Source organism: Mercenaria mercenaria, chromosome 12 (assembly GCF_021730395.1).
Source record: "Mercenaria mercenaria strain notata chromosome 12, MADL_Memer_1, whole genome shotgun sequence".
Classification (NCBI taxonomy): Eukaryota; Metazoa; Mollusca; class Bivalvia; order Venerida; family Veneridae; genus Mercenaria; species Mercenaria mercenaria.
Window position 1 is genome coordinate 34,804,538 of NC_069372.1, and position 17,759 is coordinate 34,822,296.

Consider the following 17,759-nt stretch of genomic DNA (forward strand, 5'->3'; position numbering starts at 1 on the left):
AATATATCACAGTGTACGAAAGTTGTTGCAAGATTCAGCAAATAGGAAACTCCGCACCAAACAAAACAGTATAAGTAGTTCTGATAGAACAGGAGATGATATAACGATACTGGTGTCTTTGTTGTAGACCCTAGGCATACAAACACACTGGTCGCGTTTCGGAGATGTTGGAGCAGAAACATTCCCTTTAAGTGTGCTGTATTTAGTGACATACTTATTGACACAACAGACACCCAAATATGCTAAAGGCTGTGCCCAGAAGATCTAAAAAGAAATTTAAGTAAACAATGGCTCGCACACATACCAAAAAAACTATTACGTGACTACACTTAGATGGTTATCCTTTCCCACACCAAAAATAGTTTGGTTTGAACTGAGACAAATATAAAATGTGTGCCTGTTTTGGGTCCGCAACTACAGTCCCAGGCATTTCAATGCGAACAGTGTTAAAACTTCTTTCATTTTTCGATTAAATCAGTTGCAAAATTGGTATTTTTACTAAATTGAAGAAAGTCAGTACATAAAATTACTTATCCAAAATTTTAAGTTAACATAACCTCTGCAATTGCTTTGTTATCTCAAAATAATAAAAACAAACCGTCGTACAACTCTACAAATTGACACGGTGTGTTGTAGTTGTACCCAATCTTGGAATATTGCTTAATTTAGGGATCCATACAATGCGTGCACAATCTCATATTGCGCACAGTGGGATCGATCAGCCTAAATATCAGTGTTCAGTAATAAGCAACATTCGCATACATATGAACAAATAATTATTTTTATTTCTGTCAGATCAATCGTCAAGTGAATTATTACTGGATTATTCAGTTTTTGAATGTTTTGTAAAACAAAATTATTACGTTTTCTCTTAACAAATTTAATGCATCGGAATGATATAATTTTGTGGGTACTATCCTTAATCCGAACCCCTCCTATCCGGAAACCTCTCTAAACTGAACAAATTGTTTGGTCCCTAATATTCGTATTCATTCTCTATTGCAAAAACTACCCTTATAATCCGAAGCATCTCTTTTCCGAAAACCGATCTTAATCTTTCTCTTTTTTGACACTTTTGAGTCTGTTTATAGTTTAATCATTGCTCGTAAAGAAGGTGTCAACAAGTAAACACTCCTTAACACTGGTAACATAAGTCATGTCAGATGTGTTCTTTGTAGCATGCAATTACCACATGCGTGAAATATGCGAGCAATTATTTGAACAGAGATTCATAAGAATATATATATTTGTGCTAAGTAATGCGAATGTAATATATACTTATGAATTTATTTGTCTTGTACTTTCCATGCATATTTTTGTGCAATGTGGTCATTTAAAGCAGGTATTTAATTCTCTAAAAGCGGATCTTAACAGGATCATTAGAATAAGCGGACATGCAAAATATTCACTTTTTAGCTATAGAAATAATGAAAACAATATTTATAATTGTTACTGAAAAGTTTAATTAACATGCAAATTGACATCACACTAAACAGATCTATATGGAGCTTATGCAATAATTATGTTTATTAATCCTGTCAAATGTAGATAAATATACACATCATGTTTAACAAACAGCGTAGATTTTTGGTCTAGAATAGAAACCTTTCTAACCCGAGAACACCTCTGATCCGAACTTTTTTTCTGGTCCAAACTGTTCGGATTAGAGAGGCTATACGGATTTTTTGTTTACATTTTTCCAAAAGACAAATACAGAAGCGAAATCGTATGCGAAGCTATAGAGAATAAAATCACATAATCTCTGTTCCGAAGTAGGCTAAGTACCTTAATTATAAAAACATTTATGCAAAACGTTTTAATTATATTGATTTCTATCTTAAAACAAGAACAGTCTTCAAAGGCCTATGGTTAAATGTAAAAGAACATGAAATAAAAACATAATTTCAAAAACTTTTAATAAGTCCTACACTTGGAGAAGAGTATTCTTATTATTACGATTATCTCTTATTTGACTTTAATTCTTAAAGCAGAGCATTTATTTTTGTCGTTTCAGTTTTTAAGAATTGGCACAGATCGATCTCACTTGAATAAGTGTATGAAAAGTACTATACTCACAAAGTCCTGTGAAATCAAGAAAAATCACGCCCGAGTCGGGAATCAAACCCGGGCCGCTGCGGCAATAAAAATGTTCATGCATTCTTGACCAATACACCACAGAAAACACGTCCTTGGCGATGGTTAAATATAAAACTTTATAATTATGGCAGTTTATCTCCGGTATACCGTTGCAAACGCTTTTCAATTTTGAATGGAAAAAACAGGACTCTCATGTGTTTCCATCAGCTTTCTTCTTGAAAGAAAACACGAGGGAGCAGCCATAAGAATTATAAACTCGTGATTATCGAAAACTGAAATCCCAGGTTAGATATAGATCTTTTTAAACACCTAAACGCACTTTCAAAATGTTGAAAGCAAAACGTTTTAATTATATTGATTTCTATCTTAAAACAAGAACAGTCTTCAAAGGCCTATGGTTAAATGTAAAAGAACATGAAATAAAAACATAATTTCAAAAACTTTTAATAAGTCCTACACTTGGAGAAGAGTATTCTTATTATTACGATTATCTCTTATTTGACTTTAATTCTTAAAGCAGAGCATTTATTTTTGTCGTTTCAGTTTTTAAGAATTGGCACAGATCGATCTCACTTGAATAAGTGTATGAAAAGTACTATACTCACAAAGTCCTGTGAAATCAAGAAAAATCACGCCCGAGTCGGGAATCAAACCCGGGCCGCTGCGGCAATAAAAATGTTCATGCATTCTTGACCAATACACCACAGAAAACACGTCCTTGGCGATGGTTAAATATAAAGCTTTATAATTATGGCAGTTTATCTCCGGTATACCGTTGCAAACGCTTTTCAATTTTGAATGGAAAAAACAGGACTCTCATGTGTTTCCATCAGCTTTCTTCTTGAAAGAAAACACGAGGGAGCAGCCATAAGAATTATAAACTCGTGATTATCGAAAACTGAAATCCCAGGTTAGATATAGATCTTTTTAAACACCTAAACTCACTTTCAAAATGTTGAAAGCAAAGCTATGATTGGTGTACGTGAGTCTCAATAGCCTGTCCTTAGATCCTGTGCGTAGCATTAACAGGGGGTGATAATACCAAGTGCAGAATAAGGGACTTAACGCACAGCATTCATGAAGTGTTATCTTCCGCTTTCGTTGCGACCGATTATACAATGGTAACTGTGTTTTTTCGGAACATTAGACCATATTATTTCTCAGCGATCGACGACATCTAGGTCGAAAACGCGGTTAAAACCTTGCAAAATCATTCAGTTAAATCTCTTCTATTATAGAATTGTGGAGTAAACTTGATAACAAGGACAATACGCGCGCTGTAAAAATCCAATTCAGTGTCCAAACGTAAATCAATAGATCCCTGTAAAGTTAAATTATAAAGAATCAGAGAGGATGACATTCGTAATATTCGTTTAATATTTTTCTGCTTGTAATAATTGTTTCGCGGTAACTCGTCAGAGCATCGTTACCACCTAAACTGTCACCCTCGAGCCAGATATTTCCCTCCGCACCTCCAACCAGTGAAGAATTTTCTTATTCCATTCAACTGATGGGTAATAGAGATCCGCTTAAGCCGGTGATAGGGGGCGTGAGAGGTGTTACATATTTCATTACCTCTCATGAACAGACTCAATCAAACCGAGTCTACTATTATCCTGCTTAGTTGCATTCTTTGCTTCCAAAGGATTTTTTACAGATTTTATTTGCTATCACCATACCATCGCTATCATACCATCCTAATATCGCTATTCTATTATCTTACTATCGCACATCCTATCATCCTACCATCTTGTCACCCTGCTATTCTACCATCGCGAGGGGTGATGGTAGGATATGAACAAAACTGTATCAAATTATGTTACCAAACTGATGTGTAATTAAGTTTTTTAAAGGCATAAACAAAAGATGAATTTTAGGGGTTTAGTTGTTTCATACGGCGGCACGGAAGGGACGTGGAAGATATATATTCTCTTCAATGAAAGACTTAGTATTTCCTAAGCAGTAACGATTATGTGAGATACGTAAATATATACACATGTAAACAAGTTGATATTCTGAAAATTGTGATAACATTCACAATATATTTAAGACTGATTTATCCTGTGAACAGTCACTTATTAATATTTATTCCTCCTCTCCTACGGTGACGAGAGGGCGAGTAAACGGTTTAGTTGGCCAGTCGTACTTTCTTTGGTTGGTTCCGATTAACGCTTTTTTAGCCGAATTTCATAGGGTGAATGCACGTGGTCACTAAATGACCTGTATCATTTTCGGAATTAGTAGATTAACGGCCATAGTCACAATACCATTGAGACTAGAACCGTTTCCGACCATTTAATGAAGATCGTTTAGGCTTACAGTGATTTAAGTTCAAATAATGAATGTCGGTGGTCAGTAGATGATCTCTCTTGTTTAGGAGTTAATAAAACAATAATAAAGGTCACAGTTACCTCGAGAATGAAAACGGATTCCGGTCAATATTTTGGCAATGTTTAGGCTTAAGTTTGGCAAACTTTAAAGCATGATTGTATATGATCAATGGTTGGCTCCTTATATGAACTAGTAGATCAAACGTCAAGGTCGCAATGACCTCGAAAAGGTTCTAGTCAATAACTGGGAAATGTTTTGGCCTAGGATATGGAAAGTTCATAAGATGATTGACTATTGTCTAGCAAGTTAAATTACACACGTGTTATAGCTATGATTTCAGTCTTTATTTCAGTAAAAGTCTTTGGTTCCAAAATTAAGACAATTGTTATTCTATAATTAGACATGTCTATGTTCAATGTATACTAAATCAAACTTTATTTGAAGTTCTCGACGTGTATATTACGTGAAGCGAGCAACGCCAGACACTTACTTAGTAGTATAATAAGAAACTACTAAACGTTCGCGTATACATACAAATGGCAGCCTCCGTTGGTTACTCAATGACATTGAAGTTGCATAAAGAACTTAGAAATATAGAAATGAATCAACGAATAAGTTCTTTATGCAACTTAAATGTTTTGAAAGATGAGTTTCACTTTATATTAGAAATGAAAATATAAAGACATTGAAATATGATCAATATCAAAAACACGATATTAAATATAAGATACAATGGCAATATTTTATTGTTACTGTGTTAAAGGTAATATAGAAGTTGTAATGTTGTTAAGTGTCGATCATATTCAAACTCCGCCTTCATATGATAGTGTCCTCTCTGATAGCAGCCTGCATACTTACGGAGTTCTCTGCTACGGCTATATACACACATACATTATAACTGCAGTATTTGTTTAGAATTAAATATAATCAAAGAATCTTGTGTTTGTTTATTATGCACTTAAACCAGGAACAATACAAAAATTTAAGTTTTGCAACCGGTCAAATCGTTTGATTGACATTGTTTAACGGGAAGAAAAACTCTAATTATTTCTCTCATCTAACAGACAAAATGCATTATGGTAAGATAATGCACGTGTTAGAGTGATTTTTATAGGGTATGTGAATTGTAATCATGTCATGATATTGTTTATGAAATCTGTCTAAACAGTACTCTATAATATATCCTTATCAAACAATGAAATACTCCAGCAAATACCTCTAGTCACGAGGATACCGTTAATATACTATTAGTTGAATTTCAGTATTGTCTTTAACCAGTTGCACGTAAAAGTAGATAACTAGCCTAGGAATGTAAAAGTTGACCCTAGAAACAATGAAACCTTAAGACAATTTTTAAATAACATTTTATCTATTTCCATATAAATGCGACTTTAATTTCGCAAACCGACAATAATTTCTCACTAGAAAAGTCCTCATAACAATAGTAAGTTTAAACACATTTGCATCTAAATATATCTAATATGTACTGTAAAGTGAAATTCTTACATTTTGTAAAAGTAAATAAGTAATTAATCAAAATCCATAAATATGAGTTACAGTTTGCATATCGTTTAGTTATACTAAGATATTTAGATAGTTTCCATGGTTATTGATCTCATTGAGCTTGTTTTTTGCATGTCATTCTATTTGAAATATACCGACCTCAAAATGGTTCTCGGCAAAATGTCCTGTTCAAAAGCTTTTTGGCTTTGCTGATTTTCTAAACCAACACTTTATAAATGTTTGACATTGTATTATAATTGCATTATACAAATTTGCGTTTTTGAACAATCAGAATAGATTAACCTGATCAGGATGATGTGCAGAGCATGACCAATGTTCACATATTCAGAAAATTTACAAAATAGGCAATTTAATAGTAGGATAATGAAATAAGTTGCAATGTATCTTTTATAAAACTTAAAGACAACTGGTTACTTTCAATGCTTGTTAAATCAGATGGCTTTACAAAATATAATTCAGAACGTTAATAAACTTACGGTTTCTTAGAAGATATAAAAAACTGTTATATAACATAACGCCTTTCGAATCAAATCCTTACGAAATGATACTATAAAATGATTTTTTTTACGGCGCGGATAGCTACGTCTAGCCACGGATAGAAACGTAGTAATCCGTATTGATCTGCACCTGAGCCGTACCTTAAAGTAGTAATTCGTAACAATCCGTAACAACACTTGGTCAAAACGTAATCAAGACTTATCCTAAACTTGCAAGTTTGTCTAACTTTTGAACATGCACAAAAGTTTGAGCGATCCGTAGCCATTTGAGCGTGATTTTAGTCCAACTTGGTTGAAACTTATTCATCCGTAGTTAAACGTACTAAATCGTAGTTATCCGTACTGAAACGTACCATGCCATAGCTGAGACGTAGTTATCAGAGAATGTCCGTACTTAAGCGTAGTTCACCGCAGTTCACCATAGACCCATCCACGCGCTAGGCAAGTTGCCAGGCGCAGAAAAACGAAGTTCAACGACGTACGCCATACCTTTACGTACTTATTCGCGTTCTGTATTATTTTTTGTTTCCACCATTTTTCCGATACTAATACGTTCTGCTCCGTACTTATCCGTGTCCCCAGCCCAAAGACAAATCCCATCCGCACCGTACCTCAACGCACGGACATGTCCGTATGTGTGACTGTACATAGCTTAACAGAAAACACACACATTGCTGATTTCAGAAAAAGATTATAATTATCTCAATGTTTACAATATGTGCAAGGGTGATAATGCAGTATAAATGTCATGTCCTCATTGTCAGCAAACATATTTACAGGTGCGTAACAATTTGGCAATTTTTCTATATTACATATTATCCGACAACGTTTAGAACGTGATGGTATTCCTTCCTTTATTTATATGTTCAATCACACATATAATACAACGAACGTTTTACAAACCCGAAACCAATCAGAACTATTTAAAACAAAGGAGAATGTACACGACGTACGGAATTAAACAATATGAGGAAATATTAAAACTATATTAAGAAATATTTGATGGCCTAGCAAAAACGACTGAATTTTATTCTCAAACTACGTAAAAAAGTTACTGCTAACTTTTTCATTTAAAACTAACGAATATGGACATAGCAAATACCACTGGCGCCAGATCAGAAAGAAATGCCTCTGTACATGTTATACCCTACCCCAAGGTATTCTATAAGAACCATGGTCATGAACGGGAAAATATACTAACCCATTTCAATCGCGTATTTCATACCTAAAACACGCAGGTCAGTAAATGTGTACTACTGGTATTAAACAAGCGATAATTTATCTTCAATCGTGCACCAGTCACCTTGTCTCAATATTCCATATTGCAGAGATGCTCCGTATATTTTATGCTTTAGTCAACGTTACAGAAAAAACTTGCGTGAACTTCCCTAATGAACATCCGGTCTAGAGGTCACGACAGTGTGCACATGTTAAGCGAAATGTAAACAAACAAAAACAGAATGCAATATATTCACAGTTTTACGATAAGACTCGAAATGATGAATGAAATTCATCTTGTATATGGTTTTGAATTTGAAATCATACATAGTTATACATCTATTCTGTTTATTTAATTCATTTTGCACATTTATGCAGCATATAAACATTTTAGCGTACTCGTGTAGTAAAATGACGACTGACATACATTTTCACATCAGCCAATCAGAGTGTGTCTATAAACTAGAACGGAACTTCACCAGGGAAGTTCAAGCAAATTTTTTGAGTACCTGTGAAAAAACTGTAAACTACACGTTATTTTTCTAAGATAAGAACTACTGATGAAATGTGACCGGTACACAACGGAAGATAAATTACCACTTGTTTAATATCAATAGTACACATTTACTGAACTGCGTGTTTTAGATATGAAATACGCGATTGAAATGGGTTAGTATATTTTCCCGTTCACGACCATGGTTCTTATAGAATACCTAGGGGTAGGGTGTAACACGTACGGAGGCATTTTCTTTCTGATCTGGTGCCAGTGGCAAATACCTTTCTAGATTTAACTCCTGTACCCCAGATAGTGTGGGTGCACTCACAGGTAAGTCAGTTGTCATTCTCGGAATAGGTCTGCATTGTGTTTACAGACCTATGAGGTGACACTCATTACACTCGCTCGGTTTACAAATCCTTCACAGCTCTATAAACGCCATACAAACTTTCTCCTCGGACAATAAGTATTACTAAGGAGTTACGCATCCAAGTTTTAAGTACATCTGAGCACAAAGTGCTCAAGGTGACTTATTGTGGTAGCACTGTGTCCGTCTTCGTCCGTCCTTTGCAATTTCTCTGTTAACACTCTAGAGGTTACAATTTTAGCATAATCATGGTGAAACTTAGTCAGTTAAGTGCGTTAGTTAGTAAGTTTAAGAAACTCTCGGCAAACTTTGAAGTTGGGTCATCTAGGATCAAACACAAGAAGACTTGGACATTCAACACAAAATATTAAGCTTTTGTATAAGGAAAAAACAGGTTTTTTTACAACACCAGTGTTACAAATAATGTTGAAGGGATGAAATTTTCTTTCTAACACACCAGGTTTGCTTAAACATGTAAAAATTTAACGCCACGGCATTTCAGCTCGGGATGGACGCCATATTTCTCATTGATAAAAAATGTAAACAAAAAAAAAATCAGAGTGGGATTAGCATTGCAAGGCATAACATGACTTTCTACACAATGAATACCTTAGAACAGATATATAAGATGCTACACAGGTCAGGTGGGTTAAATGCATAACGTCGATCACTTGAAATTGATCTTGAAAAGGTGGTTAATTTTAGTTCATTTACATGTTTTTTAATTTTCCCACGACTTCTCGGCGATTCACTGCAAAAAGTATTACTGCGCGAGACGAAAGGTAACTCTAATAAACAACGGGAGACAACTAAGGTGTCAGCACGTGTAGGCTATATACCAATAAAAGAAATTGTTCTTGTTTCATATAAAATTCAGCTACTTCAGAACAATTTTGTTACAGTTTCTAGATTTTCTACACCACGGAAGCACATTTTGGACCGAATTACTGCATTATAACCTATAAGAAATATCTTTTTATCAAATTTCATAACATTTTCATCTCTATTTTCAAGAAAGATGTAATACCGAACATGTTAACAAGTTTCATTGTGAAAATTCGAGATTTTAGAGAAATATAGACATTTAAGTAAGGCCACCCCCTACCCATTTTCTGGGCTAAATTTAGGCTCTGTGATCGTTTCATTGTAAATTTTGGTAAAAGTTTCACCTGTATGCATTATTTTTTCACTTTGATTCTGAAATATCATTCATTCCGTCATGAATATGACTCAAATGGATGCATTTTGTGCATTTTCACACAATCTGGAGACAAAATATTGGCCTTTCTATTACAGAAATTGCTGCCGAAATAGGCGCATCTACTCATATGGTCAAAATTCAAAATTTTTCAAATCTAATGATTATTTTGCATTGAAAACATCATTTTATAACAAATACAATCGATTTATGACTATTAAGACTAATTGTGATGTGTTTCGAGAAAAGTCTTATTTCAGCTCTTATAAGCTATAAACCAATAAAAGAAATTGTTCTTTGTTTCATATAAAATTCAGCTACTTCAGAACAATTTTGTTACAGTTTCTAGATTTTCACTCCGTCGTAGACCTATTTTCCACAAGATATCCATACATTTGCTTCAAGAAAACGAAAAGAAAAAGGGCTTTTGAATAGTATGCAGTGAAATGCAAGTCAACTGAAGTCACGTACCCTCATATTGCCGCATTTCAGAAAGCGGTCCGCAGAATAAACACCCTACTTTCGTTTTCAAGTAAACAACTCGAAAACATGCGAGTATTAGCATGAAACGTGTCCTATTTTACGTAAAATTCATTCCACGAGTGAAATAATGCCCATTTGGCCCACGATTTACGCGCAAATGCGCGAAAAATGGAAAAATTAGGATCTATTTATAAGGGACATCATTATAACCTGTATGATTTTTTTAAAAAAATGTCGATGATTTTAATTTCTTATCAAATAACGAATCCTATTCAGAGATTCGTCTTTAATATCAGAAAATTATTAATTTTTATGGACATTTATCAAAAAATATTACTTACAATGGACTACTTCGCGCATCAAACTGGTTTCCGCTTCAGTTGTGAGGCACTTCCGTTATACTTTTTGACAACAATAACAAAACACAAAATGAATCAATAAAGTCACTTATAAACCGACTGCTACTTAGATCAGTTTAAGTATAGTTGTTGTTACAACATTATACTTGTTCACTACGTTATGAGATAAAGTTTTTCTTGAACTGCATAATCCATTAATTACGTTTAGACGATATTGCATTTACAACTTATCTGACGCCGTTTTATACGTGCATGACAGCATTCTCGTGCAACTCGTGCAAACAGAGTTATGAAAAGTATGGTGGAGAATTCAAGGACAAAGTATAAATGACATTAAAGTGGGGATAACTGTATAGTCGTCCAGTTTTGATCATTGACATTCCTGCTGTGTATTAGTAAGTTTTGTGAACAAGATTAGAATGTTACTTTTGCACATATACACATTGATTGGACCTCTCAACCAAATTTCATACCTTATTTTAGGGATTTTTAAGACAATACCTTTTCAAAAGTTTGTTCAATGTGTTTTGATATTTAAGTGCATTGTAGTTCATGAATAACAAGTTGAAAATTAATAATGGAAACATTTCTAGGCCCTTATTGTAAGCCACTCGACTTCTGTAATGATAAATGTTTAATGTATTAAGGGGAATATACTCTTTTAGTTTTGGAATGTGGCATTCCTTGACCACCATATCTTTTCTTATGCACTACTTTGTAAACAAACTAAATAATGTGTTTTAGCTTACATATGCAAAATGAAAAGCAAGGCAGTGAACTTATTTCACTTTTTTTCTTTAAATTAGAATCTGTAGGAGATTGATAAATGTTTGGACAAGGTAAAGCACTATTTTCGCACAAAAAATATTAATTGTTGACTTTGAATGTACACAATGAGTCTTATGTAATTCAACAATAACTTTCATGTTTCAGTTTTTTCTCAGTTTAGTAAGCAATCCTTTGTGTACTTATAACAGTTGAAACAGTGTCCATTTCATGTACCAAAACTTTGTACTTTTTTGCAGGTAAATTTTATCATACCCCACCCATTTTTTCTAATTTCAAAGTATGCGCCCCCTTAACATGTTTAAAAGGTAGGTCAGTAAGTTAAATCATAGAAAAACAGTTTTAACACTTTAAATGACATATTTTCTATCGAAAATTTATCCTTATAAATTGTTTAACAAATTTAAAGTTAAGTTATCTGGGATATACATGTAAAGCTAGGTCACTAGGTCATATCATAGAAAAACATTCTTAACACTCTTAATGCCTATTTTCTACCTGATCTACTTAAAAATTGGTTAGAATGTTCGCCTTTCTATAAAATCTTGGTCAAGTTTAAAGCTCTATAATCTTTGGTCAATAACTATGTCACTAAGGTAGTTTATAGAAAAAAAACCTTCTTAAAACTATAGAGGCAATTGTTTCTATTTGATCTATATGCAATTTAGTCACAACATTTGTCTCAATGCATTCTATATCAGTTAAAATACTGCGTTATCAGGGAGAAAAATCTGGGTCACTATGTTAAAGAATGGAAATTAGAGCCTACTTTTGACCCAGTTTCAAAAACGTCCGACAGTTTGTTAAAAATATTTTGACAAAGTCGCAATACAACTGGAGCAGAGTTTAGTTTGATTTAGTATATCTACAAATACATATATATAACGTAGTTGTTTCTAGTTAATTTCCAATTTTCAGAGGTGTTGGAAGATTTCCGTGAAAGCTACTGAAACCAATATAAAATAGTTATATTATGAATTATTTGTGTACAAGTATATGCTTTGTGTTTTCACGGTGATTGTTAAATTTAAATTGTAAATACTGATATTACGTAAAAATTGAAGTTCATACTTTATCACTATGTTTTGTGCATGTGTTTGTCAGCGATGCGACCTAAGTGCTTACCGCAATTTACATATCTGATGTATGAATATCTGAAATGAGCATTTTGTTCGTTATTCTTTGTTTAGTCTCTATGGAGACGTGTAAAACGTTCAAGGGAAACGCATTTACAATACCATTGCAACACCATATGTAATCATAACATTCTGCTATCGTGTTTACTTAAGAATTTCGTTTGGGAAGTGGGTTTACTTTTGACTTTTGCCTATGATTATTTCCGCTTTGACCCAAAAGAATGGCGTAGCTATCAAGCATTTTATATTATCAAACAGTGCCATCAGAGGTCACTCTTTACGGGTATACAGGCTGACTAAAATAAATCATGACACTAAACATAAAAGAAACATTTATGTTGATATAGTCATTAAAATATTAACATTTATTCGGATGTAAATAGTTGTAAAGTTAACAATATGAAGGCGCAGAAGTTTACTGAGAATAAAGTATCCATTCCTTAGTAACAAAACTTAATTTTCTTTTCAATAATTTTTTCAGTATCGGTCTGGCATTATTTCATTATACTTTATGTATTTTTTGTACTTAAATGGTACAGATCAGACACTATGATCATAGCTATAAATCCGATATTTCTTTATTTTGGACGTTCTTTTTTCACTTTGTCTTTTCTTTTTCAAGACAGAGTTTTAACCAAGATGTTTTAAATGCAAAACAGGGGATATATGTTTCGCAAAATACAAGTTATTGTGCCAGACTTTGACACACACATGATTTGTATAGTGGAACTGTTATTGGTTTTGTTTATTTCTAATATTTACCTGCAGTTAATGAGCAAAGAGGTAATTTTGTCTTCGGGTTTTGTGTATGCTTCCGTCTCTGAATCAGTGTTTTTATCAATAAATTGCGATGTATTAGTATGTCCTTTTGAGTCTAAACTGGGAACGACCGTATACAGTGAATTACATCAGAATATTTAATGGGGTGATCAGATTGATAGACAGGTGATTCTACACAGTCGTTTACACCATACTGTATTGTTTCATCTTTCGAGTGATGTACAAATTGACAAAACACACATTTTTCAAAAATATTTAATTAATCAAATAGCAAATGTTCCTGCAAAGATACAGAAATAAGTATTAATTACAGCAATGAAACTAAAATATTCCAAAGAGAACCTTTAAACAAAGTAAAGGTATTAAATGTATGTGTGCAATTTGCACCTCGCAATTTGGACAAGCTTGTAATAAAGTAAACATGAAATAATCGGACATCTAGTAAATATCAAATAAAAATTGTAATTTACAACATGAAAAGGTAAAAAAAAAAATGTTTTCACATTATCAGTTTACAAATAGCATGTGATAGTAGAATAAAATGAAATATACAAAATTCAAACATGTACTTGTGTAACACTAAACGTCTCTATGTGGATAAAAATTTATGGTCACATGTCTTGCAAGGTAATAATTACCATCTATATTTTACTGTTCAATCTTTTAAATGTCTCGGTATTTGTTTCACACGTAAATGTACTAAAATAATTCAAGAATTCAATTCACTACGCCATTCAGAAAATCTTCTTTTTTCTTCTACATCTGGAGGATTACATATTCTTTATTGTTTGAACATTTTGCTGCTGTTGTTTTCCGTTGATATTAAGGAATAAAATATCTGCCTACATGACTTCAACATTTAATTTTCGTTATTACTTTTTCTATCTACAATACACCGTCACGGTTGTTTGAAATGACATATCAAATGAGTCTACAGCGGTCGCAATACACTGACCTCAAAGTTAGTAATACCACAAACACTAATAAACACCACGTTCAACAAACATAATTTTAAAAGATTGTGACAAGAAGCGAGTTGAAATAAGGAATATCACTTTGGAACAGCAAAACACGTTTTAATTAAAGACAGCTTTAGGGTTAAACATGTTAGAAATATACTCAGAATATTACTAAAATTGAACATTAAAATAAGAAAATCGTGAAGAGTTTGTATAGCGTTATGTTGAAACTTAATCTAACTTTTATGTGATTAAGGTACAAAATGTATATTATTTTTTAAAAATTGAATGTCTGCTACGAGTTTTCGTTTATTTACAAACAAAGCAATAAAAGTCTTGAATTAATCCGGCCAAGTTTGATTTCACGGATAATTTTCTACTCAGGCGTTCTATTTTGACACAGAGTTTATATGTATGCAGAACCTACACGGAATATTTATTTCATAATTGGCTACCCTATTATCTACAACTTTACGTTTTTTACTGCAAAATGAAACTTATTCCTTCACTTCAGCCCTAAATCGTGATCCACTCAAAAAGTAAATGAAAAAAATTAAGTATGATTTTAAGTAAAGAAGGAATCTGAAACTGTTCATCCAAAAACATATGTTGCTTATCTGTTCCATCCCAAGGAATCCCTGAATCTTATAAACCATGAATACTAAATTGATAGACATCATGGTAGCTATGAAAGCAATATTAGTGAAGACTAGTGTTGTAGTGATTTGCAAAACGTTGTTGCCTTTAGACGAAACGTGCTTCATTTTCCTTTTACAGAGCTGAACAATGATAATAATTGTTGCGACTAAAATTATGATAAATGGAAGCATAAAAGCAAACATAACTATACTCAGATCAAAAGCGTGGAACGTTATATACTGATCTATAAATACACAGTCACTTTCGTCGACAGGCATTAAGACAGTAGCTAGCAATGCAGTGAAAGCAAGGAATAACATCCATATTGCAAACAAGACACGTTTTGTATTACGGAATGAACAAATGAACTTGACCTTATGAGGCACAGTGACGCTCACAACTCTTTCAATTGCAATGATTGCCAATGTCCAGGAAGTATTCATCGCCGTCGGGTAAAGCAACGATCCAAACAGCTTGCACTGTATTTCTCCTAGAGCAGTAAATGCACCAAACACGTATCTTCCCCAGTCTCTAAAGGGTGATGTTGCCGTCTGAAGAATTTGAGACACTGCCAAAGATGTTAAGTACATACATGTAGGAAATGATCTGTTCCTTTTATTCGTTAAAACTATGATAATAACTGAATTTCCAAATAAAGCTAAAATTACAATTAATATCAGTCCATATTTGTTCATGATATCTCGCGCTGTTTTGTATCCATCTGGCACATCGTCTAGAATGTAATCGTATTCGTAAAAGTAATCGAGAGATGTTGAATAGACATTTGAATTCCCGGCGTTTCGCTCCGTTTCTGCGTTTGTTCCAACCGATGCTTCATTTGAATAGTTTGTCACAATCATCAAAAGAAAAAGTGGTTTTGCAATTACAACTCGTGCTTAAATTAGCTTTCGTGAATCTGTAATACAGTTTTGCCTTTCTGAGATGGACTGCGGCGTCTGCCAGTATATTCAGACTTATATATATATTATGATCTATTTAAAATATCATTGTCTGATTAACTTACATATCTTGTAACCTTAAGTGAATAGTTGTAATTTGACATTGTTCAAGAAAAAAAAATCTACCATTACACTCAAGGGACTCTTAAAATCCATTTGATAACCATCAAGAGGTGCGGTCTATTCGTCCAACTTTATTCAAGTTTGTTTAAAGGCACATCATAAAATGATCAGCGGGAGCTATCAGTAGTAGTAATACATTTTAAAAGATTGTGATGTTCTTAATGCAGAAATTCATGTTAAACACTGTCTGTTTATACCTTTCATTGAAAATAGTTTTATATGTAAATTTGAGCTTTTTCTCACTAAAAATGGAAGTTTATCAAATCCAGCTTATTGTTTAGACATCTTATCAGTCCTAATTCTTCTCTACGCCGCTTTACTGGTGATATATCAATTTTGTTAGCAGCTCAGAAATATTAAAACTAAATTTCAAACCTGAATGTGAGGTATTCTGCATATCATTTGTTGACGTTTAACGCATGCAGAAGAATTATTCAGTGTAAACGAACGCAATGAACCAAATTATTTATTTGTTATTTCTAATTCATTCATCATTCAATACATGAGCAAAATTTCAAAAAAGATCTGTCTACTGGTCGGGAACTGTTAGCTTTGCCTTTAATTATAATAACAACGTCTATTTAAAAAGATATGCCTCTTCATGCTCTTTACAGTATCAAAATTTTAATAGCAGCTTCTGTAAAATAATTAATCTCGTCAGTACGTTTTATTTAGCTTAATATATTTCGAGAAAACTATAAAAAAATCCTACATTTTCATATTAACTTTTGGATCATGGAGTCCATTCAAAAGATGTGTAATAGAGTTAGAGCTTAAGCCGGGGCTAAGGGACGTGAGAGGTGTTGCACATTTCAACAGACACAGTCAAATTTAGTCTGCTATTATTCTGCTTGGTTGCATTCTGTGGTTCCAAAGGAAGATTACAGATTTTATTTACTTCATTGCTAACGCAGGCGACAGCTTTTTCATCACACTTTAAAGATCAAACAGTGTTGAGTACTGGCCCAGCCGCGCGACCAATTTAATTTGATAAATGCTTACTAATATTTACAAATTTAAGCTCCGCTTACAGTATGTGACTTACCGGGTTAAACGACTGGAAGTAAATGTTGATTTACCACAATAAATTTCCCGATAATTTAAAAAAATACTACAATACCATTGGACAAAAAATAACTTCAAACACTAATAAAATAGAAATACTGGAAACTCTACAGGTCGCTGAACACGACAAAAACGAAAGTGTTGAAGACTCGGTTTGATTCAGGTTGTTCATGGATGGTAGTGGACATGCACACACACACAACCGTTCGCGCCACATTTACATTTATCAAAAATACTGAAGTATTTTCTAAACTTCGAAATGTATTATATATATATGAAGACGTGTAACTTTAAACTCTGTATAAGCTTGTTCCTGATTTCATCAAAGACATCTTTCTATACAATATAGATAAACATTTACTTAACTAATGCCAACGTATATATATTTTTAATTGTTCCCTTCCGCCATTGGATACATGAGATAGTTTGATAAAAACGAAATATAAACAAATGTAATATGATCATATAATTTTCAAATGGAAGCTTTTTATCACGCGCGGTAGTCATGCTTAACCATTAAATTGCGCCTTACATTGAAAACGTGACGATATACCATCAGAACACTAATATAAACCATTTCATTTTACTTGATTACACACATGGGACACTGCAGACACGAGTGAACGGGATTTTTTTCCGCTTTCTTTTGCAAAGAAATAAGATTTTGTTTTATGATTACAGAAAATTGAAATTTTAAAGATGTTTAAGAAAATATCTTAAGAGATGCGTTCATTCCAGTTCC